General features: G+C 45.1%; 2 pseudogenes; one reads left to right on the forward strand and one right to left on the reverse strand.

The window, feature by feature from the left end:
• The window catches only part of LOC135518667 (receptor-type tyrosine-protein phosphatase mu-like), a 184536-nt pseudogene that overhangs the window by 120848 nt on the left and 37919 nt on the right, over positions 1-25769 (reverse strand).
• Positions 4429-7910, forward strand: LOC135518366 (dynein heavy chain-like; annotated as a pseudogene).

The following is a 25769-nucleotide window of genomic DNA, read 5'->3' on the forward strand; positions in this document are numbered from 1 at the left end:
CAGAGTGTCTTGGGTACAGAGTGTCTTGGGTACAGAGTGTCTTGGGTACAGAGTGTCTTGGGTACAGAGTGTCTTGGGTACAGAGTGTCTTGGGTACAGAGTGTCTTGGGTACAGAGTGTCTTGGGTACAGAGTGTCTTGGGTACAGAGTGTCTTGGGTACAGAGTGTCTTGGGTACAGAGTGTCTTGGGTACAGAGTGTCTTGGGTACAGAGTGTCTTGGGTACAGAGTGTCTTGGGTACAGAGTGTCTTGGGTACAGAGTGTCTTGGGTACAGAGTGTCTTGGGTACAGAGTGTCTTGGGTACAGAGTGTCTTGGGTACAGAGTGTCTTGGGTACAGAGTGTCTTGGGTACAGAGTGTCTTGGGTACAAAGTCGTGGGTAGTGTCTTTGGTACAGAGTGTCTTGGGTACAGAGTGTCTTGGGTACAGAGTGTCTTGGGTACAGAGTGTCTTGAGTAGAGAGTGTCTTGGGTAGAGAGTGTCTTGGGTACAGAGTGTCTTGGGTACAGAGTGTCTTGGGTACAGAGTGTCTTGGGTACAGAGTGTCTTGGGTACAGAGTGTCTTGGGTACAGAGTGTCTTGGGTACAGAGTGTCTTGGGTACAGAGTGTCTTGGGTACAGACTGTCTTGGGTAGAGCGTGTCTTGGGTACAGAGTGTCTTGGGTACAGAGTGTCTTGGGTACATAGTGTCTTGGGTACAGTGTCTTGGGAGTGTCTTGGGTACAGACTGGGTACACAGCTGTCTTGGGTACAGAGTGTCTTGGGTACAGAGTGTCTTGTGTCTTGGGTACAGAGTGTCTGTCTTGGGTACAGAGTGTCTTGGGTACAGAGTGTCTTGGGTACAGAGTGTCTTGGTACAGAGTGTCTTGGGTACAGAGTGTCTGTCTTGGGTACAGAGTGTCCAGCTGTAATGGTACAGACTGTCCAGCTGTACAGTGTCTTGGGTACAGAGTGTCTTGGGTACAGAGTGTCTTGGGTACAGACTGTCTTGGGTACAGATGTCTTGGGTACAGAGTGTCTTGGGTACAGAGTGTCTTGGGTGTCTTGGGTACAGAGTGTCTTGGGTACAGAGTGTCTTGGGTACAGAGTGTCTTGGGTACAGAGTGTCTTGGGTACAGAGTGTCTTGGGTACAGCTCCCTGTCTTGGGTACAGCTTAATGTGTGTCTTGGGTACAGCTTACATGTACCTGTCTTGGGTACAGCTGTCTTGGTACAGACTGTCTTGGACTGTACAGACTGTCTTGGGTACCTGACTGTCTTGGGTACACTGTCTTGACTGTCTTGGGTACAAGTGTCTTGGGTACAGACTGTCTTGGGTCAGAGTGTCTTGGGTACAGAGTGTCTTGGGTACTGTCTTGTCCTTGGGTACAGAGTACAGAGTGTCTTGGGTAATGTCTTGACAGAGTGTCTTGGGTACAGAGTGTCTTGGGTAGTGTCTTGGGTACAGAGTGTCCAGAGTGTCTTGGGTACAGAGTGTCTTGGTACAGAGTGTCTTGGGTACTGTCCAGTGTCTTGGGTAATGTCTTGGGTACCTGACTGTCCAGTCTTGGTACAGATGTCTTGGGTCCTGACTGTCCAGCTGTAATGCTCCCTGACTGTCCAGCTGTGACTGTCCAGCTGTACAGCTGTAATGCTCCCTGACTGTCCAGCTGTAATGCTCCCTGACTGTCCAGCTGTAATGCTACCTGACTGTCCAGCTTTAATGCTCCCTGACTGTCCAGCTGTAATGCTCCCTGACTGTCCAGCTGTAATGCTACCTGACTGTCCAGCTGTAATGCTCCCTGACTGTCCAGCTGTAATGCTCCCTGACTGTCCAGCTTTAATGCTACCTGACTGTCCAGCTGTAATGCTCCCTGACTGTCCAGCTGTAATGCTACCTGACTGTCCAGCTGTAATGCTCCCTGACTGTCCAGCTGTAATGCTCCCTGACTGTCCAGCTGTAATGCTCCCTGACTGTCCAGCTTTAATGCTACATGACTGTCCAGCTGTAATGCTCCCTGACTGTCCAGCTGTAATGCTCCCTGACTGTCCAGCTGTAATGCTCCCTGACTGTCCAGCTGTAATGCTCCCTGACTGTCCAGCTGTAATGCTCCCTGACTGTCCAGCTTTAATGCTCCCTGACTGTCCAGCTGTAATGCTCCCTGACTGTCCAGCTTTAATGCTACCTGACTGTCCAGCTGTAATGCTCCCTGACTGTCCAGCTTTAATGCTACCTGGCTGTAATGTAGGTGATTATTAGCGAAGTGGACACGGTCAAGAAACTGTATGAGTGTATGGCTATTATAATTTCTACACAGTTTCCACTTGGTTTTAGTCATTTTAAAGTGTATTTAATTATTTATTTATATGTTTTACTGTTTAACTGTATTTACTGTTTTACTCAATACCACTGAGACATCTGATGTATAGAGCTGCCCTCTGAGCCTCCACCGTTCAATTAGGTGCTCGGTGAGGCCGGACTGTCAGTGTGTGTGTGTGTGTGTGTGTGTGTGTGTGTGTGTGTGTGTGTGTGTTGAGTGCGTGTGTGTGCGTGCGTGCGTGCGTGCGTGCGTGTGTGTGTGTGTGTGTGTGTGCTGAGTGTGTGTGTGTGCGTGCGTGTGTTGAGTGTGTGCGTGTGTGCTGAGTGCGTGTGTTGAGTGCGTGTGTGTGTGTGTGCGTGTGTGCTGAGTGAGTGTGTTGAGTGTGTGTGTGTGTGTGTGCGTGTGTGCTGAGTGAGTGTGTTGAGTGTGTGTGTGTGTGTGTGTGTGTGTGTGTGTTGAGTGCGTGTGTTGAGTGTGTGTGTGTGTGTGTGTGTGTGTGTGTGTGTGTGTGTGTGTGTGTGTGTGTGTGTGTGTGCATGAGTGTTGAGTGCGTGTGAGAGTAACAAGATCAATTCTGTCTATTCACAGAATAGTGAGTCACTCCTCATTCTGTATCTCAAAGGTTTGTGTCTGTTGTTGTCTGTTGCCAAAATAGCCATCATTAACACAGTTGGGAGGGAGTTCCAGGACACAATTATATGATTCACTATCCATAACATACAGAGACATATGATCTTGTCTCATAATTACAGTCCTAAGTTTCTTTCAACAGCCAATGGTACAAAACCAGGGCAATGCTTAGGCATCTTCCCTTGTCACGTACAACACTGGTCCTGGTCCCAGCAGCCTGTCTGACTGGCTCTAATGAGACACGTAACAGAATGATGCTATTAGCTGCTTCACTGGGCTGTACGGGGTTGTCATGGAGAGACTTCCAGACATATTACTTAAGAGGAACGGAACAGTCCAAAATGATGCTTTCTGACACACGACTCTACCCATGTAGTCCACTACTCTACCCATGTAGTCCACTACTCTACCCATGTAGTCCACTACTCTACCCATGTAGTCCACTACTCTACACACGACTCTACCCATGTAGTCCACTACTCTACCCATGTAGTCCACTACTCTACCCATGTAGTCCACTACTCTACCCATGTAGTCCACTACTCTACCCACTACTCTAACCATGTAGTCCACGACTCTACCCATGTAGTCCACTACTCTACCCATGTAGTCCACTACTCTACCCATGTAGTCCACGACTCTACCCATGTAGTCCACGACTCTACCCATGTAGTCCACGACTCTACCCATGTAGTCCACAACTCTACCCACTACTCTACCCATGTAGTCCACTACTCTACCCATGTAGTCCACTACTCTACCCATGTAGTCCACTACTCTACCCATGTAGTCCACTACTCTACCCATGTAGTCCACTAACCCATGTAGTCCACTACACTACCCATGTGTCCACTACTCTACCCATGTAGTCCACTACTCTACCCATGTAGTCCACTACTCTACCCATGTAGTCCACTACTCTACCCATGTAGTCCACTACTCTACCCATGTAGTCCACTACTCTACCCATGTAGTCCACTACTCTACCCATGTAGTCCACTACTCTACCCATGTAGTCCACTACTCTACCCATGTAGTCCACTACTCTACCCATGTAGTCCACTACTCTACCCATGTAGTCCACTACTCTACCCATGTAGTCCACTACTCTACCCACTACTCTACCCATGTAGTCCACTACTCTACCCATGTAGTCCACTACTCTACCCATGTAGTCCACTACTCTACCCATGTAGTCCACTACTCTACCCATGTAGTCCACTACTCTACCCACTACTCTACCCATGTAGTCCACTACTCTACCCACTACTCTACCCATGTAGTCCACTACTCTACCCATGTAGTCCACTACTCTACCCATGTAGTCCACTACTCTACCCACTACTCTACCCATGTAGTCCACTACTCTACCCACTACTCTACCCATGTAGTCCACGACTCTACCCATGTAGTCCACTACTCTACCCATGTAGTCCACTACTCTACCCACTATTCTACCCATGTAGTCCACTACTCTACCCACTACTTTACCCATGTAGTCCACTACTCTACCCATGTAGTCCACTACTCTACCCATGTAGTCCACTACTCTACCCATGTAGTCCACTACTCTACCCATGTAGTTCACTACTCTACCCATGTAGTCCACTACTCTACCCATGTAGTCCACTACTCTACCCACTACTCTACCCATGTAGTCCACGACTCTACCCATGTAGTCCACGACTCTACCCACTACTCTACCCATGTAGTCCACTACTCTACCCATGTAGTCCACTACTCTACCCACAACTCTACCCATGTAGTCCACTACTCTACCCATGTAGTCCACTACTCTACCCATGTAGTCCACTACTCTACCCATGTAGTCCACTACTCTACCCACTACTCTACCCATGTAGTCCACTACTCTACGCATGTAGTCCACTACTCTACGCATGTAGTCCACTACTCTACCCATGTAGTCCACTACTCTACCCATGTAGTCCACTACTCTACCCATGTAGTACACTACTCTACCCATGTAGTACACTACTCTACCCACTACTCTACCCATGTAGTTCACTACTCTACCCATGTAGTACACTACTCTACCCATGTAGTTCACTACTCTACCCATGTAGTCCACTACTCTACCCATGTAGTCCACTACTCTACCCATGTAGTCCACTACTCTACCCATGTAGTCCACTACTCTACCCATGTAGTCCACTACTCTACCCATGTAGTCAACTACTCTACCCACTACTCTACCCATGTAGTCCACGACTCTACCCATGTAGTCCACTACTCTACCCACTACTCTACCCATGTAGTCCACTACTCTACCCACTACTCTAACCATGTAGTCCACGACTCTACCCATGTAGTCCACTACTCTACCCATGAAGTCCACTACTCTACCAATGTAGTCCACTACTCTACCCACTTCATTACCCATGTAGTCCACGACTCTACCCATGTAGTCCACTACTCTACCCATGTAGTCCACTACTCTACCCACTACTCTACCCATGTAGTCCACTACTCTACCCATTTAGTCCACTACTCTACCCATTTAGTCCACTACTCTACCCATTTAGTCCACTACTCTACCCACTACTCTACCCATGTAGTCCACTACTCTACCCATGTAGTCCACTACTCTACCCATGTAGTCCACTACTCTACCCATGAAGTCCACTACTCTACCCATGTAGTCCACTACTCTACCCACTACTCTAACCATGTAGTCCACTACTCTACCCATGTAGTCCACTACTCTACCCATGAAGTCCACTACTCTACCCATGAAGTCCACTACTCTACCCATGTAGTCCACTACTCTACCCATGTAGTCCACTACTCTACCCATGTAGTCCACTACTCTACCCATGTAGTCCACTACTCTACCCACTACTCTACCCATGTAGTCCACTACTCTACCCATGTAGTTCACTACTCTACCCACTACTCTACCCATGTAGTTCACTACTCTACCCATGTAGTTCACTACTCTACCCCACTACTCTACCCATGTAGTGCACTACTCTACCCATGTAGTGCACTACTCTACCCATGTAGTGCACTACTCTACCCATGTAGTGCACTACTCTACCCACTACTCTACCCATGTAGTTCACTACTCTACCCACTACTCTACCCATGTAGTTCACTACTCTACCCACTATTCTACCCATGTAGTTCACTACTCTACCCATGTAGTTCACTACTCTACCCATGTAGTTCACTACTCTACCCATGTAGTTCACTACTCTACCCACTACTCTACCCACTACTCTACCCATGTAGTACACTACTCTACCCACTACTCTACCCATGTAGTTCACTACTCTATCCATGTAGTTCACACTACCCATGTCTCTACCCATGTAGTGCACTACTCTACCCATGTAGTTCACTACTCTACCCACTACTCTACCCATGTAGTTCACTACTCTACCCACTACTCTACCCATGTAGTTCACTACTCTACCCACTACTCTACCCATGTAGTTCACTACTCTACCCATGTAGTTCACTACTCTACCCATGTAGTTCACTACTCTACCCACTACTCTACCCACTACTCTACCCATGTAGTACACTACTCTACCCACTACTCTACCCATGTAGTTCACTACTCTATCCATGTAGTTCACTACTCTACCCACAACTCTACCCATGTAGTCCACTACTCTACCCACTAATCTACCCATGTAGTCCACCTCTACCCATGTAGTCCACTACTCTACCCATGTAGTCCACTACTCTACCCACTACTCTACCCATGTAGTTCACTACTCTACCCATATAGTTCACTACTCTACCCACTACTCTACCCATGTAGTTCCCTACTCTACCCACTACTCTACCCATGTAGTTCACTACTCTACCCATGTAGTTCACTACTCTACCCATGTAGTCCACTACTAGACCCACTACTCTACCCATGTAGTTCACTACTCTACCCATGTAGTTCACTAGTCTACCCATGTAGTTCACTATTCTACCCATGTACGTCACTACTCTACCCATGTAGTCCACTACTCTGCCCATGTAGTTCACTACTCTACCCACTACTCTACCCACGTAGTCCACTACTCTACCCATGTAGTTCACTACTCTACCCACTACTCTACCCATGTAGTTCACTACTCTATCCACTACTCTACCCATGTAGCCCACTACTCTACCCATGTAGTTCACTACTCTACCCACTACACTACCCATGTAGTTCACTACTCTACCCATGTAGTTCACTACTCTACCCATGTAGTGCACTACTCTACCCATGTAGTGCACTACTCTACCCATGTAGTTCACTACTCTACCCACTACTCTACCCATGTAGTTTACTACTCTACCCATGTAGTGCACTACTCTACCCATGTAGTTCACTACTCTACCCACTACTCTACCCATGTAGTTCACTACTCTACCCATGTAGTGCACTACTCTACCCATGTAGTTCACTACTCTACCCATGTAGTTCACTACTCTACCCACTACTCTACCCATGTAGTTTACTACTCTACCCATGTAGTGCACTACTCTACCCATGTAGTTCACTACTCTACCCACTACTCTACCCATGTAGTTCACTACTCTACCCATGTAGTGCACTACTCTACCCATGTAGTTCACTACTCTACCCATGTAGTCCACTACTCTACCCATGTAGTTCACAACTCTACCCACTACTCTACCCACGTAGTCCACTACTCTACCCATGTAGTTCACTACTCTACCCACTACTCTACCCATTTTGTTCACTACTCTACCCACTACTCTACCCATGTAGTTCACTACTCTACCCATGTAGTCCACTACTCTACCCATGTAGTCCACTACTCTACCCATGTAGTCCACTACTCTACCCATGTAGTTCACTACTCTACCCATGTAGTTCACTACTCTACCCATGTAGTCCACTACTCTACCCATGTAGTCCACTACTCTACCCATGTAGTTCACTACTCTACCCATGTAGTTCACTACTCTACCCATGTAGTTCACTACTCTACCCATGTAGTTCACTACTCTACCCACTACTCTACCCACTACTCTACCCATGTAGTGCACTACTCTACCCATGTAGTGCACTACTCTGGAGTGTTAGTGACCGGGTAACAGAGAGACCGTGAGTAATGGTGACTGGTCCTTAGCTTACAGATGGTCGACCCACTCTGACCTGGGCCACTAGGTCTGTATCCCCCATGTAATCCCCAGATTCCACCAGGCTTCCACCCTGCGAGTCAAACATCACCTCAAACGAACCAGCTAATCCACACGCTTCTCCCCTCAGTCTCTCAGATGCTCACACACTGAACCAGGCTGGTGGTGTAAGCCACTGAGGGGAGAAGAGGGCACTGTGAATGGTGTAGGGGTGGGGGGGGTCTCGGATGAAACTTAACGTGTTGTTTATTCAATGGGAATAGCCCCCCCCCTGAGATATGGGGGGTAAATCAGCTATCTGTTTAAGGGAGATTTATGCCAACCAGACGGCATATGGTTCATTTTAATTAAAAGGGGGTTGTTGTGTTGATTAAGTCCATGATGTGTTTAGGTAATGAATGTGAAGTATAATTTCCAGTATTGATTTTATATTTTAATTTTGAAGATTACATTTTAACATGGACATTTAAACCCTTTGTAGACTGAGCTGTAAACTGTTTTCCAGAGTTAACTATGGATTAGCATGGACATATGAATCATTTAGTCCGTTATAAAGGCTACCTGGAAGAAAGAACAAACACTTTTCTATTATATTAACCGTGTTATAATCCTGTTATAATGCCTGCTATAATGCCTGTTATAATGCCTGCTATTAAGCCTGCTATAATGACTGCGATAATGCCTGCTATAATGACTGCTATAATGACTGCTATAATGACTGCTATAATGACTGCTATAATGACTGCTATAATGACTGCTATAATGACTGCTGTAATGACTGCTGTAATGACTGCTGTAATGACTGCTGTAATGACTGCTGTAATGACTGCTATAATGACTGCTATAATGACTGCTATAATGACTGCTATAATGACTGCTATAATGCCTGCTATAATGCCTGCTATAATGCCTGTTGTAATGCCTGCTATAATGCCTGCTATAATGCCTGCTATTAAGCCTGCTATAATGACTGCTATAATGACTGCTGTAATGACTGCTGTAATGACTGCTGTAATGACTGCTATAATGACTGCTATAATGACTGCTATAATGCCTGTTGTAATGCCTGCTATAATGCCTGCTATAATGCCTGCTATTAAGCCTGCTATAATGACTGCTATAATGACTGCTATAATGACTGCTATAATGACTGCTATAATGCCTGCTATAATGCCTGTTATAATGACTGCTATAATGACTGCTATAATGACTGCTATAATGACTGCTATAATGACTGTTGTAATGCCTGTTGTAATGCCTGCTATAATGCCTGCTATAATGCCTGCTATTAAGCCTGCTATAATGACTGCTATAATGACTGCTGTAATGACTGCTGTAATGACTGCTATAATGACTGCTATAATGACTGCTATAATGACTGCTATAATGCCTGTTATAATGCCTGTTATAATGACTGTTATAATGCCTGCTATTAAGCCTGTTATAATGCCTGCTATAATGACTGCTATAATGACTGCTATAATGACTGCTATAATGCCTGCTGTAATGCCTGCTGTAATGCCTGCTGTAATGCCTGCTGTAATGCCTGTTGTAATGCCTGTTGTAATGCCTGTTGTAAAGCCTGTTGTAATGCCTGTTGTAATGCCTGTTGTAATGCCTGTTGTAATGCCTGTTGTAATGCCTGTTGTAAAGCCTGTTATAATGCATGTTATAATGCCTGTTGTAAAGCCTGTTGTAAAGCCTGTTATAATGCATGTTATAATGCCTGTTGTAAAGCCTGTTGTAAAGCCTGTTGTAAAGCCTGTTGTAAAGCCTGTTATAATGCCTGTTGTAATGCCTGTTGTAAAGCCTGTTGTAAAGCCTGTTATAATGCATGTTATAATGCCTGTTGTAAAGCCTGTTGTAAAGCCTGTTATAATGCCTGTTGTAAAGCCTGTTGTAATGCCTGTTGTAATGCCTGGTGTAATGCCTGTTGTAATGCCTGGTGTAATGCCTGTTATAATGCATGTTATAATGCCTGGTGTAATGTCTGTTATAATGCCTGGTGTAATGCCTATTGTAATGTCTGGTATAATGTCTGTTATAATGCCTACGTATTGTTAATTAAGACTATATAAATAACCAGCCCGTCAGTCACCTAGCCAATCAGGTATAGTCCAGCACACCTGCTATGAGCGAGGACACCAACGGCTAATCACACCACCCCCAAAGGTATAGTCCAGGACACCTGCTATGAGCGAGGGCACCACAGTGTTCATACACGGTGACTCACAGTCACTCTGTCACAAACAGTCACAGGGCCAATTAGTCATTACCAGCTATAGGTACCATGTACAGGCTTGTTAACATGGACCAAGCCCTATTAGGGGGAAACTCTATGAAACGGTGAGGGCTTTCTGTGTCACTCTGTTAACTAGTCAGGAAAAGAGATATGAGCCACCTGCCGTAAGTCCTGGAGCATCTTGTGGATCCTATCCATCCATCAGTGTTGTCATGTCGGTGTCAATGGGTCAGTGAAGAAATCCAGGATAATACACCACAACTAGGTTGAGTCAAAATGGCACCAGAACCTTATGGGCCCTGGTCAAAAGTTGTGCACTATATAGGCATTTGGGTGCCATAGGGCTCTGGTCAAAAGTATTGCACTATATAGGGAATAGGGTGCCATTTGGGACTCGATTTATGCCCTACATCCCTCTATAAAACACTTCATGTATGTCATGGAGTTTTAAACATACTGTTACTATAGTTTACTGAACCCTGTAGGCCTGTATATACAGTAGCAGTTATGTCCTACAGTCCTCTATAAAACACCTATGTATGTCATAGAGTTTTAAACATACTGTTACCATAGTTACTGGTCCTACCAGTCACCCAATTTACTGAAAGTGTAGTTCATTATTGTCACTTTACTCTTTATTGTTCACTGACCTTCTGTGTAACTATTCAATTCAGTGTTGTGTGTCTATTACTGGGGAAACGTTGACTAATACATCAACCAATACTACTGCTGTAAACATCAAATGATGAGGCAAAGAAAAGAGACAGCATCACATATCAAATCATCCTTATATTGGCTAAATCTTTATAAAAAACTTCAACTCCAAACACAATAGGAGCGCTAATAAGGAATTTCATCTGTGTGAAACAGGCACGGTGGGTTCTGGAATCTTAAAGATGGGTTCTAGAACTGTTAAGATGGATTATAGAACTATTAAGAAGTTGTGGAACTGTAAAGATGTGTTCTAGAACTGTTAACTTGTTTGGGATAGGGGGCGGTATTTTGACGTCCGGATGAAAAGCGTGCCCAAAGTAAACTGCCTGTTACTCAGGCCCAGAAGCTAGGATATGAATATAATTGTTTGTTTTGGATAGAAAACACTATAACGTTTTTAAAACTGTTAAAATTATGTCTGTGAGTATAACAGAACTGAAATGGCAGGCGAAACCCCGAGGACAAACCATCCTAAAAAACGTTTTTTTCATCCTACCACTGGTTTCAATGGCTGGCACTTTTATAATAGGGCGAAATCGTACCCGATTGTAGTTCATAGGGCTTCCACTAGATGTCAACAGTCTTTAGAAAGAGTTTCAGGATGGTTTTTGGAAAAATGAGGGAGAAGAATTCGTTTTTCTAAGGGCTCCCATTTTGGCTGTAGTGTTTCCATGCGCATCTCCGGTAAAGACAATAACGATTCTCCGTCTTAAATTGTATTGTTTATTTGCGTATTAGGGTACCTAAAGATTGATTATAAATGTTGATTGACTTGTTTGGATAAGTGTATTGGTAACGTTTGGGATTCATTTTGTATGCATTTTGACAGATGGAAACCGAGTGGATCATTGACTGAAGCGCGCCAGCTAACTGAGTTTTTATGGATACAAAGAAGAAATTTATCGAACAAAAGGACCATTTATAATGTAACTGGGACATTTTGGAGTGCCAACAGAAGAAGACCTTCAAAGGTAAAGCATATATTATATCGCTATTTCTGACTTTCGTGTGTCAACTCCCTGGTTGAAAATGATTTGTTATGCATTTGTGTGCTGGGTGCTGTCCTCAGATAATCTCATGGTTTGCTTTCGCCGTAAAGCCTTTTTGAAAACTGACACCTTGGCTGGATTAACAAACAAGATAAGCTTTGTTTTGATGTATTGCACTTGTGATTTCATGAAAGTTTAATATTTATAGTAATAGATGGGTTCTAGAACTGTTAAGAGGCTGTGGAACTGTAAAGATGGGTTCTAGAACTGGTAAGAGGCTGTGGAACTGTAAAGATGGGTTCTAGAACTATTAAGAGGCTGTGGAACTGTAAAGATGGGTTCTAGAACTATTAAGAGGCTGTGGAACTGTAAAGATGGGTTCTAGAACTGTTAAGAGGCTGTGGAACTGTAAAGATGGGTTCTAGAACTGTTAAGAGGCTGTGGAACTGTAAAGATGGGTTCTAGAACTATTAAGAGGCAGTGGAACTGTAAAGATGGGTTCTAGAACTGTTAAGAGGCTGTGGAACTGTAAAGATGGGTTCTAGAACTGTTAAGAGGCTGTGGAACTGTAAAGATGGGTTCTAGAACTGTTAAGAGGCTGTGGAACTGTAAAGATGGGTTCTATAACTATTAAGAGGCTGTGGAACTGTAAAGATGGGTTCTAGAACTATTAAGAGGCTGTGGAACTGTAAAGATGGGTTCTAGAACTGTTAAGAGGCTGTGGAACTGTAAAGATGGGTTCTAGAACTGTTAAGAGGCTGTGGAACTGTAAAGATGGGTTCTAGAACTATTAAGAGGCAGTGGAACTGTAAAGATGGGTTCTAGAACTGTTAAGAGGCTGTGGAACTGTAAAGATGGGTTCTAGAACTGTTAAGAGGCTGTGGAACTGTAAAGATGGGTTCTAGAACTGTTAAGAGGCTGTGGAACTGTAAAGATGGGTTCTAGAACTATTAAGAGGCAGTGGAACTGTAAAGATGGGTTCTAGAACTATTAAGAGGCAGTGGAACTGTAAAGATGGGTTCTAGAACTATTAAGAGGCAGTGGAACTGTAAAGATGGGTTCTAGAACTATTAAGAGGCAGTGGAACTGTAAAGATGGGTTCTAGAACTATTAAGAGGCTGTGGAACTGTAAAGATGGGTTCTAGAACTGTTAAGAGGCAGTGGAACTGTAAAGATGGGTTCTAGAACTGTTAAGAGGCAGTGGAACTGTAAAGATGGGTTCTAGAACTGTTAAGAGGCAGTGGAACTGTAAAGATGGGTTCTAGAACTATTAAGAGGCTGTGGAACTGTAAAGATGGGTTCTAGAACTGTTAAGAGGCAGTGGAACTGTAAAGATGGGTTCTAGAACTGTTAAGAGGCAGTGGAACTGTAAAGATGGGTTCTAGAACTGTTAAGAGGCAGTGGAACTGTAAAGATGGGTTCTAGAACTATTAAGAGGCTGTGGAACTGTAAAGATGGGTTCTAGAACTGTTAAGAGGCAGTGGAACTGTAAAGATGGGTTCTAGAACTGTTAAGAGGCAGTGGAACTGTAAAGATGGGTTCTAGAACTGTTAGGAGGCAGTGGAACTGTAAAGATGGGTTCTAGAACTGTTAAGAGGCAGTGGAACTGTAAAGATGGGTTCTAGAACTGTTAAGAGGCAGTGGAACTGTAAAGATGGGTTCTAGAACTGTTAAGAGGCAGTGGAACTGTAAAGATGGGTTCTAGAACTGTTAAGAGGCTGTGGAACTGTAAAGATGGGTTCTAGAACTGTTAAGAGGCAGTGGAACTGTAAAGATGGGTTCTAGAACTGTTAAGAGGCTGTGGATCTGTAAAGATGGGTTCTAGAACTGTTAAGAGGCTGTGGAACTGTAAAGATGAGTTCTAGAACTGTTAAGAGGCTGTGGAACTGTAAAGATGGGTTCTAGAACTGTTAAGAGGCTGTGGAACTGTAAAGATGGGTTCTAGAACTGTTAAGAGGCTGTGGAACTGTAAAGATGAGTTCTAGAACTGTTAAGAGGCTGTGGAACTGTAAAGATGGGTTCTAGAACTGTTAAGAGGCAGTGGAACTGTAAAGATGGGTTCTAGAACTGTTAAGAGGCTGTGGAACTGTAAAGATGAGTTCTAGAACTGTTAAGAGGCAGTGGAACTGTAAAGATGGGTTCTAGAACTGTTAAGAGGCTGTGGAACTGTAAAGATGGGTTCTAGAACTGTTAAGAGGCAGTGGAACTGTAAAGATGGGTTCTAGAACTGTTAAGAGGCTGTGGAACTGTAAAGATGGGTTCTAGAACTGTTAAGAGGCTGTGGATCTGTAAAGATGGGTTCTAGAACTGTTAAGAGGCTGTGGAACTGTAAAGATGAGTTCTAGAACTGTTAAGAGGCTGTGGAACTGTAAAGATGGGTTCTAGAACTGTTAAGAGGCTGTGGAACTGTAAAGATGGGTTCTAGAACTGTTAAGAGGCAGTGGAACTGTAAAGATGGGTTCTAGAACTGTTAAGAGGCAGTGGAACTGTAAAGATGAGTTCTAGAACTGTTAAGAGGCAGTGGAACTGTAAAGATGGGTTCTAGAACTGTTAAGAGGCAGTGGAACTGTAAAGATGGGTTCTAGAACTGTTAAGAGGCTGTGGAACTGTAAAGATGGGTTCTAGAACTGTTAAGAGGCAGTGGAACTGTAAAGATGGGTTCTAGAACTGTTAAGAGGCTGTGGAACTGTAAAGATGGGTTCTAGAACTGTTAAGAGGCTGTGGATCTGTAAAGATGGGTTCTAGAACTGTTAAGAGGCCGTGGAACTAAAGATGGGTTCTAGAACTGTTAAGAGGCAGTGGAACTAAAGATGGGTTCTAGAACTGTTAAGAGGCAGTGGAACTGTAAAGATGGGTTCTAGAACAGTTAAGAGGCTGTGGAACTGTAAAGATGGGTTCTAGAACTGTTAAGAGGCAGTGGAACTGTAAAGATGGGTTCTAGAACTGTTAAGAGGCCGTGGAACTGTAAAGATGGGTTCTAGAACTGTTAAGAGGCTGTGGAACTGGAAAGATGGGTTCTAGAACTGTTAAGAGGCAGTGGAACTGTAAAGATGGGTTCTAGAACTGTTAAGAGGCAGTGGAACTAAAGATGGGTTCTAGAACTGTTAAGAGGCAGTGGAACTGTAAAGATGGGTTCTAGAACTGTTAAGAGGCTGTGGAACTGTAAAGATGGGTTCTAGAACTGTTAAGAGGCAGTGGAACTGTAAAGATGGGTTCTAGAACTGTTAAGAGGCTGTGGAACTGTAAAGATGGGTTCTAGAACTGTTAAGAGGCAGTGGAACTGTAAAGATGGGTTCTAGAACTGTTAAGAGGCTGTGGAACTGTAAAGATGGGTTCTAGAACTGTTAAGAGGCTGTGGATCTGTAAAGATGTTAATAGCTCAGTTTGTCAGCAGTTTAATCCTCAGAAGGTTTAGAGACAACATCGAAGGGGTAAAATTGAACCCCAGTTGGCTGCCCAGAAAGACGGATAGGACGCAGCTGAGAATGCACTACTATACACCAGGGTGTGTGTGTGTGTGTGTGTGTTAGTGTGTGTATGTTAGTGTGTATGTGTGTGTGTTAGTGTGTGTATGTTAGTGTGTATGTGTGTGTGTATGTGTGTGTGTTAGTGTGTGTATGTTAGTGTGTATGTGTGTGTGTGTGTGTGTGTGTTAGTGTGTATGTTAGTGTGTGTGTGTGTGTGTGTGTGTGTGTGTGTATGTATGTTAGTGTGTATGTGTGTGTGTATGTTAGTGTGTGTATGTTAGTGTGTGTGTGTGTGTGTGTGTGTGTATGTTAGTGTGTGTGTGTGTGTATGTGTGTGTGTTAGTGTGTGTATGTTAGTGTGTATGTGTGTGTGTGTGTGTGTGTGTTAGTGTGTATGTTAGTGTGTGTGTGTGTGTGTGTGTGTGTGTGTGTATGTGTGTGTGTTAGTGTGTGTATGTTAGTGTGTATGTGTGTGTGTGTGTGTGTGTTAGTGTGTATGTTAGTGTGTGTGTGTGTGTGTGTGTTAGTGTGTGTATGTTAGTGTGTATGTGTGTGTGTTAGTGTGTGTTAGTGTGTATGTTAGTGTGTGTGTGTGTGTGTCATATGAGAGCGGACATCCCCATACGCCAGGGTCAGCGAGCAGCTGTTGCCACGGTGATGTTGACCAGGCAGCCAGCCGGCACGGCGACAGCTGTCCTCTAAATACCACAGCACCTGCCAGGAACGTATGAACACACACACACACACACACACACACGCACACACGTGCATTCCCTTCCCATCCACCGTATTCCACAGATATAAAACAAAAGGCTGTTGCCACTCTGTTGTGCTGGCAGTCACTGAGAAGAAGCTGATAGTATCCACCCAGTATGGTTCTTATCTTGGAGGCAGTAAGAAGTACTGTTGTCCTGTCTGTCAGTTACCCAGTCCTCCATTCTGTAACAACATTCTGTTAGTTACCCAGTCTTCCATTCTGTTAGTTACCCACTCCTCCATTCTGTTAATTACCCAGTCCTCTGTTCTGTAACAACATTCTGTTAGTTACCCAGTCCTCCATTCTGTTAATTACCCACTCCTCCATTCTGTAACAACATTCTGTTAGTTACCCAGTCCTCCATTCTGTTAGTTACCCACTCCTCCATTCTGTAACAACATTCTGTTAGTTACCCAGTCCTCCATTCTGTAACAACATTCTGTTAGTTACCCAGTCCTCCATTCTGTTAATTACCCACTCCTCCATTCTGTAACAACATTCTGTTAGTTACCCAGTCCTCCATTCTGTTAGTTACCCACTCCTCCATTCTGTAACAACATTCTGTTAGTTACCCAGTCCTCTGTTCTGTTAGTTACCCAGTCCTCCGTTCTGTTAGTTACCCAGTCCTCCGTTCTGTTAGTTAACCAGTCCTCTGTTCTGTTAGTTACCCAGTCCTCTGTTCTGTTAGTTACCCACTCCTCCATTCTGTAACAACATTCTGTTAGTTACCCAGTCCTCCATTCTGTAACAACATTCTGTTAGTTACCCAGTCCTCCATTCTGTTAATTACCCACTCCTCCATTCTGTAACAACATTCTGTTAGTTACCCAGTCCTCCATTCTGTTAGTTACCCAGTCCTCTGTTCTGTTAGTTACCCACTCCTCCATTCTGTAACAACATTCTGTTAGTTACCCAGTCCTCCATTCTGTAACAACATTCTGTTAGTTACCCAGTCCTCCATTCTGTTAATTACCCACTCCTCCATTCTGTAACAACATTCTGTTAGTTACCCAGTCCTCCGTTCTGTTAGTTACCCAGTCCTCCGTTCTGTTAGTTACCCAGTCCTCCGTTCTGTTAGTTAACCAGTCCTCTGTTCTGTTAGTTACCCAGTCCTCTGTTCTGTTAGTTACCCAGTCCTCTGTTCTGTTAGTTACCCAGTCCTCTGTTCTGTTAGTTACCCAGTCCTCTGTTCTGTTAGTTACCCAGTCCTCCGTTCTGTTAGTTACCCAGTCCTCCGTTCTGTTAGTTACCCAGTCCTCCGTTCTGTTAGTTACCCAGTCCTCCGTTCTGTTAGTTACCCAGTCCTCCGTTCTGTTAGTTACCCAGTCCTCCGTTCTGTTAGTTACCCAGTCCTCTGTTCTGTTAGTTACCCAGTCCTCTGTTCTGTTAGTTACCCAGTCCTCTGTTCTGTTAGTTACCCAGTCCTCCGTTCTGTTAGTTACCCAGTCCTCTGTTCTGTTAGTTACCCAGTCCTCCGTTCTGTTAGTTACCCAGTCCTCTGTTCTGTTAGTTACCCAGTCCTCCGTTCTGTTAGTTACCCAGTCCTCTGTTCTGTTAGTTACCCAGTCCTCTGTTCTGTTAGTTACCCAGTCCTCCTTTCTGTTAGTTACCCAGTCCTCCGTTCTGTTAGTTACCCAGTCCTCTGTTCTGTTAGTTACCCAGTCCTCTGTTCTGTTAGTTACCCAGTCCTCTGTTCTGTTAGTTACCCAGTCCTCTGTTCTGTTAGTTACCCAGTCCTCTGTTCTGTTAGTTACCCAGTCCTCTGTTCTGTTAGTTACCCAGTCCTCTGTTCTGTTAGTTACCCAGTCCTCCGTTCTGTTAGTTACCCAGTCCTCTGTTCTGTTAGTTACCCAGTCCTCCGTTCTGTTAGTTACCCAGTCCTCTGTTCTGTCAGTTACCCAGTCCTCTGTTCTGTTAGTTACCCAGTCCTCCATTCTGTTAGTTACCCAGTCCTCTGTTCTGTTAGTTACCCAGTCCTCCATTCTGTAACAACATTCTGTTAGTTACCCAGTCCTCTGTTCTGTTAGTTACCCAGTCCTCCGTTCTGTTAGTTACCCAGTCCTCTGTTCTGTTAGTTACCCAGTCCTCTGTTCTGTTAGTTACCCAGTCCTCTGTTCTGTTAGTTACCCAGTCCTCTGTTCTGTTAGTTACCCAGTCCTCTGTTCTGTTAGTTACCCAGTCCTCTGTTCTGTTAGTTACCCAGTCCTCTGTTCTGTTAGTTACCCAGTCCTCCGTTCTGTTAGTTACCCAGTCCTCTGTTCTGTTAGTTACCCAGTCCTCCGTTCTGTTAGTTACCCAGTCCTCTGTTCTGTCAGTTACCCAGTCCTCTGTTCTGTTAGTTACCCAGTCCTCCATTCTGTTAGTTACCCAGTCCTCTGTTCTGTTAGTTACCCAGTCCTCCATTCTGTAACAACATTCTGTTAGTTACCCAGTCCTCCGTTCTGTTAGTTACCCAGTCCTCCGTTCTGTTAGTTACCCAGTCCTCTGTTCTGTTAGTTACCCAGTCCTCTGTTCTGTTAGTTACCCAGTCCTCCATTCTGTTAGTTACCCAGTCCTCTGTTCTGTTAGTTACCCAGTCCTCCGTTCTGTTAGTTACCCAGTCCTCCGTTCTGTTAGTTACCCAGTCCTCCGTTCTGTTAGTTACCCAGTCCTCTGTTCTGTTAGTTACCCAGTCCTCTGTTCTGTTAGTTACCCAGTCCTCCATTCTGTTAGTTACCCAGTCCTCTGTTCTGTTAGTTACCCAGTCCTCCGTTCTGTTAGTTACCCAGTCCTCTGTTCTGTTAGTTACCCAGTCCTCTGTTCTGTTAGTTACCCAGTCCTCCATTCTGTTAGTTACCCAGTCCTCTGTTCTGTTAGTTACCCAGTCCTCCGTTCTGTTAGTTACCCAGTCCTCTGTTCTGTTAGTTACCCAGTCCTCTGTTCTGTTAGTTACCCAGTCCTCCATTCTGTTAGTTACCCAGTCCTCTGTTCTGTTAGTTACCCAGTCCTCCGTTCTGTTAGTTACCCAGTCCTCCGTTCTGTTAGTTACCCAGTCCTCTGTTCTGTTAGTTACCCAGTCCTCTGTTCTGTTAGTTACCCAGTCCTCCATTCTGTTAGTTACCCAGTCCTCTGTTCTGTTAGTTACCCAGTCCTCCGTTCTGTTAGTTACCCAGTCCTCCGTTCTGTTAGTTACCCAGTCCTCTGTTCTGTTAGTTACCCAGTCCTCTGTTCTGTTAGTTACCCAGTCCTCCATTCTGTTAGTTACCCAGTCCTCTGTTCTGTTAGTTACCCAGTCCTCCGTTCTGTTAGTTACCCAGTCCTCCGTTCTGTTAGTTACCCAGTCCTCTGTTCTGTTAGTTACCCAGTCCTCCGTTCTGTTAGTTACCCAGTCCTCCGTTCTGTTAGTTACCCAGTCCTCCGTTCTGTTAGTTACCCAGTCCTCTGTTCTGTTAGTTACCCAGTCCTCTGTTCTGTTAGTTACCCAGTCCTCCATTCTGTTAGTTACCCAGTCCTCTGTTCTGTTAGTTACCCAGTCCTCCGTTCTGTTAGTTACCCAGTCCTCTGTTCTGTTAGTTACCCAGTCCTCTGTTCTGTTAGTTACCCAGTCCTCCATTCTGTTAGTTACCCAGTCCTCTGTTCTGTTAGTTACCCAGTCCTCCGTTCTGTTAGTTACCCAGTCCTCTGTTCTGTTAGTTACCCAGTCCTCTGTTCTGTTAGTTACCCAGTCCTCCATTCTGTTAGTTACCCAGTCCTCTGTTCTGTTAGTTACCCAGTCCTCCGTTCTGTTAGTTACCCAGTCCTCCGTTCTGTTAGTTACCCAGTCCTCTGTTCTGTTAGTTACCCAGTCCTCTGTTCTGTTAGTTACCCAGTCCTCCGTTCTGTTAGTTACCCAGTCCTCCGTTCTGTTAGTTACCCAGTCCTCCGTTCTGTTAGTTACCCAGTCCTCTGTTCTGTTAGTTACCCAGTCCTCTGTTCTGTTAGTTACCCAGTCCTCCGTTCTGTTAGTTACCCAGTCCTCCGTTCTGTTAGTTACCCAGTCCTCCATTCTGTAACAACATCCACTGAATCCCTGACAATCTCTTGTTAGGATGCAAAAGGCTGCTCTGTTGTGGTGTCAGTTAGTTAGACCTATAGCTACCAAACACCCCTTCATTATCTGATTATATCCACTGAGTCTCCCTGACAACATCCAGCCTGGTCTCAGAGACTAGACGTAACATAATTCCGGGACACTCAAATGTATGTTCGGTTTTGGTTATTAAGACAGAAGGTTACTTGGAGCTGCTGGTAACCTGTTGGTTAGAGCTTGAATGAACACCTGAGCTGACAAGGTAAACATCTATAGGTCTGCCCCTGAGCAAGGCAATTAACACACTGTTTCCCTCTCTGATTCAGAGGGGTTGGGTTAAATGAGGAAGATACATTCATTCAGTTGTATAAATGACCAGGTATATATCCGACTTTCCCTACTTAAGACAAAATTGAAAGGAAGTTGGTTTGTTGGGGTGGAGGGGTAGGCGTATCTCATCATGGACAACTTTACCATTTTAGTTCATTAGTAACTACTAACTACTTTTCGGGTACCTTGCAACTCCTTAGCATGTTAGTTAACCCTTCCACTAACCCTAACCCTAACCTTAACCCTAAGTTTAACCCCTAACCCTAACTCCTAGCCGAGCTAATGTTAACCACCTAGCTAAGATTAGCATTAGCCACCTAGTCATAACTAATAGGATTTTTTAACATATCATACTTATTGCAAATTTGTAACTTATATTACCGAATGGCAATTCATAACATATTATATAAATTGTAAATCGTGACATATACTAAATGGAGGGAAACAGATTTACATTGACTATGTTACATCTACACTTGAGTCCAGGTTGCAAAAACAGGTGTGTACATGTCTCTTGTTAAGATGTAGGTTGTTTCTCTATTGTGGTGTCAATTGAACCCGCCTTCATCATCATCGGCTGACTGAGTCTGGCTGCCAACAGTTCAGCTGTTAGTTACCGAACCCCTCCTTCATCATCATCATCATCATCGACTGACTGAGTCTGGCTGCCAACAGTTCAGTTGTTAGTTACCGAACCCCTCCTTCATCATCATCATCATCATCGACTGACTGAGTCTGGCTGCCAACAGTTCAGCTGTTAGTTACCGAACCCCTCCATCATTATCATCATCATCATCGACTGACTGAGTCTGGCTGCCAACAGTTCAGCTGTTAGTTACCGAACCCCTCCTTCATCATCATCATCATCGGCTGACTGAGTCTGGCTGCCAACAGTTCAGCTGTTAGTTACCGAACCCCTCCATCATCATCATCATCATCATCGGCTGACTGCCGACAGTTCAGCTGTTAGTTACCGAACCCCTCCATCATCATCATCATCATCATCGGCTGACTGCCGACAGTTCAGCTGTTAGTTACCGAACCCCTCCTCCATCATCATCATCATCATCATCGACTGACTGAGTCTGGCTGCCAACAGTTCAGCTGTTAGTTACCGAACCCCTCCATCATCATCATCATCATCATCGGCTGACTGCCGTCAGTTCAGCTGTTAGTTACCGAACCCCTCCTTCATCATCATCATCATCGGCTGACTGAGTCTGGCTGCCGACAGTTCAGTTGTTAGTTACCAAACCCCTCCTTCATCATCATCATCATCATCATCGGCTGACTGAGTCTGGCTGCCGACAGTTCAGTTATTAGTTACCGAACCCCTCCTTCATCATCATCATCATCGGCTGACTGAGTCTGGCTGCCGACAGTTCAGTTATTAGTTACCGAACCCCTCCTTCATCATTATCATCATCATCATCATCGGCTGACTGAGTCTGGCTGCCGACAGTTCAGTTATTAGTTACCGAACCCCTCCTTCATCATCATCATCATCATCATCATCATCGCCTGACAGTCTGGCTGCCAACAGTTCAGTTGTTAGTTACCGAACCCCTCCTTCATCATTATCATCATCATCATCATCATCATCATCGGCTGACTGAGTCTGGCTGCCGACAGTTCAGTTGTTAGTTACCGAACCCCTCCTTCATCATCATCATCATCATCGACTGACTGAGTCTGGCTGCCGACAGTTCAGCTGTTAGTTACCGAACCCCTCCTTCATCATCATCATCATCATCATCATCGGCTGACTGAGTCTGGCTGCCGACAGTTCAGCTGTTAGTTACCGAACCCCTCCTTCATCATCATCATCATCATCATCATCGGCTGACTGAGTCTGGCTGCCGACAGTTCAGCTGTTAGTTACCGAACCCCTCCTTCATCATCATCATCATCGACTGACTGAGTCTGGCTGCCGACAGTTCAGCTGTTAGTTACCGAACCCCTCCTTCATCATTATCATCATCATCATCATCATCATCGGCTGACAGTCTGGCTGCCGACAGTTCAGCTGTTAGTTACCGAACCCCTCCTTCATCATCATCATCATCATCATCGACTGACTGAGTCTGGCTGCCGACAGTTCAGCTGTTAGTTACCGAACCCCTCCTTCATCATTATCATCATTATCATCATCATCATCGGCTGACTGAGTCTGGCTGCCAACAGTTCAGCTGTTAGTTACCGAACCCCTCCTTCATCATCATCATCATCATCATCGGCTGACTGAGTCTGGCTGCCGACAGTTCAGTTGTTAGTTACCGAACCCCTCCTTCATCATTATCATCATCATCATCGGCTGACTGAGTCTGGCTGCCGACAGTTCAGCTGTTAGTTACCGAACCCCTCCTTCATCATCATTATCATCATCATCATCGGCTGACTGAGTCTGGCTGCCGACAGTTCAGCTGTTAGTTACCGAACCCCTCCTTCATCATTATCATCATCATCATCGGCTGACTGAGTCTGGCTGCCGACAGTTCAGCTGTTAGTTACCGAACCCCTCCTTCATCATCATTATCATCATCATCATCGGCTGACTGAGTCTGGCTGCCAACAGTTCAGCTGTTAGTTACCGAACCCCTGCATTTCGTTTACTCCCTGTCAACATCCAGTGAGTCTTACATACAGTCTGAATCTGGGGAAGTGTCTCAAATCACACCCTGTGGGCCTAAGAGCCCTGGTCAGATTTAGTGCACTAAATAGGGAAGAGGGTGCCATTTGGTATGTATTCTGAGTGTCTTGTTGACATGCAAGAGGTCCTCGTTACGTCTCTCTGACTCCTAATTGGTCCGGCAGCATGAAGAATTGATCCTCTCCTCATCTCTTCTCTGACAGGACAGGAGGGTATCCCAAATACCACCCTTTCCACATCGTAGTGCACTACTTTTTCATCAGGGCCCATAGTGCCCTATTGGCTCTGGTCAAAAGTTGTGCATTATATAGGGAATAGGGTGCGATCTTGGGAACCCCAGGGGTGAAGACAGGGAGGGGAGGGAGGGGAGAGGACAGGGAGAAATTATGAGCTTGACTGCTTTGATTTTCTCTGGCTCTTCTCATTAGTGGTGACACACCACACTGAGCGTTAGTCAGCTAGCACAGAGTCACGCTGTGAGGCGCGCTGGGACTCCAGGTAGTTCGAACCAGGGTGAGACACAAAGACAGCAAAGACTAGGGAGAGGAGTAATTATCCCCCTTTGAAAATCTACCGACTGCACTACAGGAGAGCAGGTCTGTGGACGAGATGTGTTGTGTTGTTGGATTCTCTGGAAGTAGGCCTGTAAGGGCAAAGCACTTCCACGTATGCATGCATGCGTACTAATCTAACAGAACATTGGCAAGGGGAAGCAGAAGTGATTATCCTAGATAATCAGCCCTTTAGTCTCCTCATGGCATAGTGAAGGGACGACAGTGGATAATAATGAGAGAGAGAGAAAGAGAGAGAGAAAGAGAGAGAGAAAGAGAGAGAGACAGAGAGAGAGACAGAGAGAGAGACAGAGAGAGACAGAGACAGACAGAGACAGAGACAGAGACAGAGAGAGAGAAAGAGACAGACACAGAGACAGAGACAGAGAGAGAGACACAGAGACAGAGAGAGAGACACAGAGACAGAGATACAGAGAGAGAGACACAGAGACAGAGACAGACAGAGACAGAGACAGAGAGAGACAGAGACAGAGAGAGACAGACAGAGACAGAGAGAGACAGAGACAGAGAGAGAGAGAGAAAGTGAGAGAGAGAGAGAGAGAGAGAGAGAGAGAAAGTGAGAGAGAGACAGAGACAGAGACAAAGAGAGAGAGAGAGTGAGAAAGAGAGAAAGAGAGACAGAGAGACAGAGAGAAAGTGAGAGAGAGAGACAGAGACAGAGAGAGAGAAAGAGAAAGAGAGAGAGAGAAAGAGAAAGAGAGAGAAAGTGAGATAGAGAGAGAGAGGGAGAGAAAGAGAGAGAGACAGAGAGAGACAGAGAGAGAGAAAGAGAAAGAGAGAAAGAGAGAGAAAGAGAGAGAGCAAGAGAGAGAGAAAGAGAGAGAGAAAGAGAGAGAGATACCTAAGAGGCATGTGTCAAATACTCAACACCTACTGTGATGGCCTGAGCCTAAACTACCCAAAAACACCACTAGACAATTGGGAACACAAAGCTTTACTATCTCATCCTGGAATATACAAGGTCAGAGGTCATCTGACTTTGGCCTAAAGTGCAGGAACCCAGATTTCATCAAAGAAATTGGAAATACCGACATTGTCATCCTGCAAGAAACATGGTATAAAGGAGATGGACTCACTGATTGCTCTCTAGGTTACAGAGAGCTGGTAGTCCCATCCACCACACTACCAGGTGGGTGGTATAGAGGAGACGGACCCACTGGTTGCCCTCTAGGTTACAGAGAGCTGGTAGTCCCATCCACCACACTACCAGGTGTGAAACCTGGTATAGAGGAGACGGACCCACTGGTTGTCCTCTAGGTTACAGAGAGCTGGTAGTCCCATCCACCACACTACCAGGTGGGTGGTATAGAGGAGACGAACCCACTGGTTGCCCTCTAGGTTACAGAGAGCTGGTAGTCCCATCCACCACACTACCAGGTGTGAAACCTGGTATAGAGGAGACAGACCCACTGGTTGCCCTCTAGGTTACAGAGAGCTGGTAGTCCCATCCACCACACTACCAGGTGTGAAACAGGGAAGGGACTCAGGGGGTATGCTAATTTGGTATAGAACAGACCTAACCAACCCACTCTATTAAATTAGTCAAAACAGGAACATTTTACATCTGGCTAGAAATTAATAAGGAAATGATCTCAACAGAGAAAAATGTCCTCATGTGTGCTACTTATATCCCACCAATAGAATCCCCATACTTTAACAATGACAGCTCCTCCATCCTGGAGGGGGAGATCAACCATTTCCAGGCTCAGGGACATGTACTAGTCTGTGGCGACCTAAATACCAGAACAGGACTAGAACCTGACTCTTACGGTAGGTACACCTACAGCTCATTCCTTGACAGTAGTACTGTAGACTACTTTATCACTGACCTCAACCCAGAGTCTCTCAGAGCGTTCACAGTCAGCCCACTGACACCCCTATCAGACCACAGCAAAATCACAGTCTACTTAAACAGAGCAATACCCAATCATGAGGCATCATAGCCAAAGGAA

Source organism: Oncorhynchus masou, chromosome 3 (genome assembly GCF_036934945.1).
Source record: "Oncorhynchus masou masou isolate Uvic2021 chromosome 3, UVic_Omas_1.1, whole genome shotgun sequence".
Classification (NCBI taxonomy): Eukaryota; Metazoa; Chordata; class Actinopteri; order Salmoniformes; family Salmonidae; genus Oncorhynchus; species Oncorhynchus masou.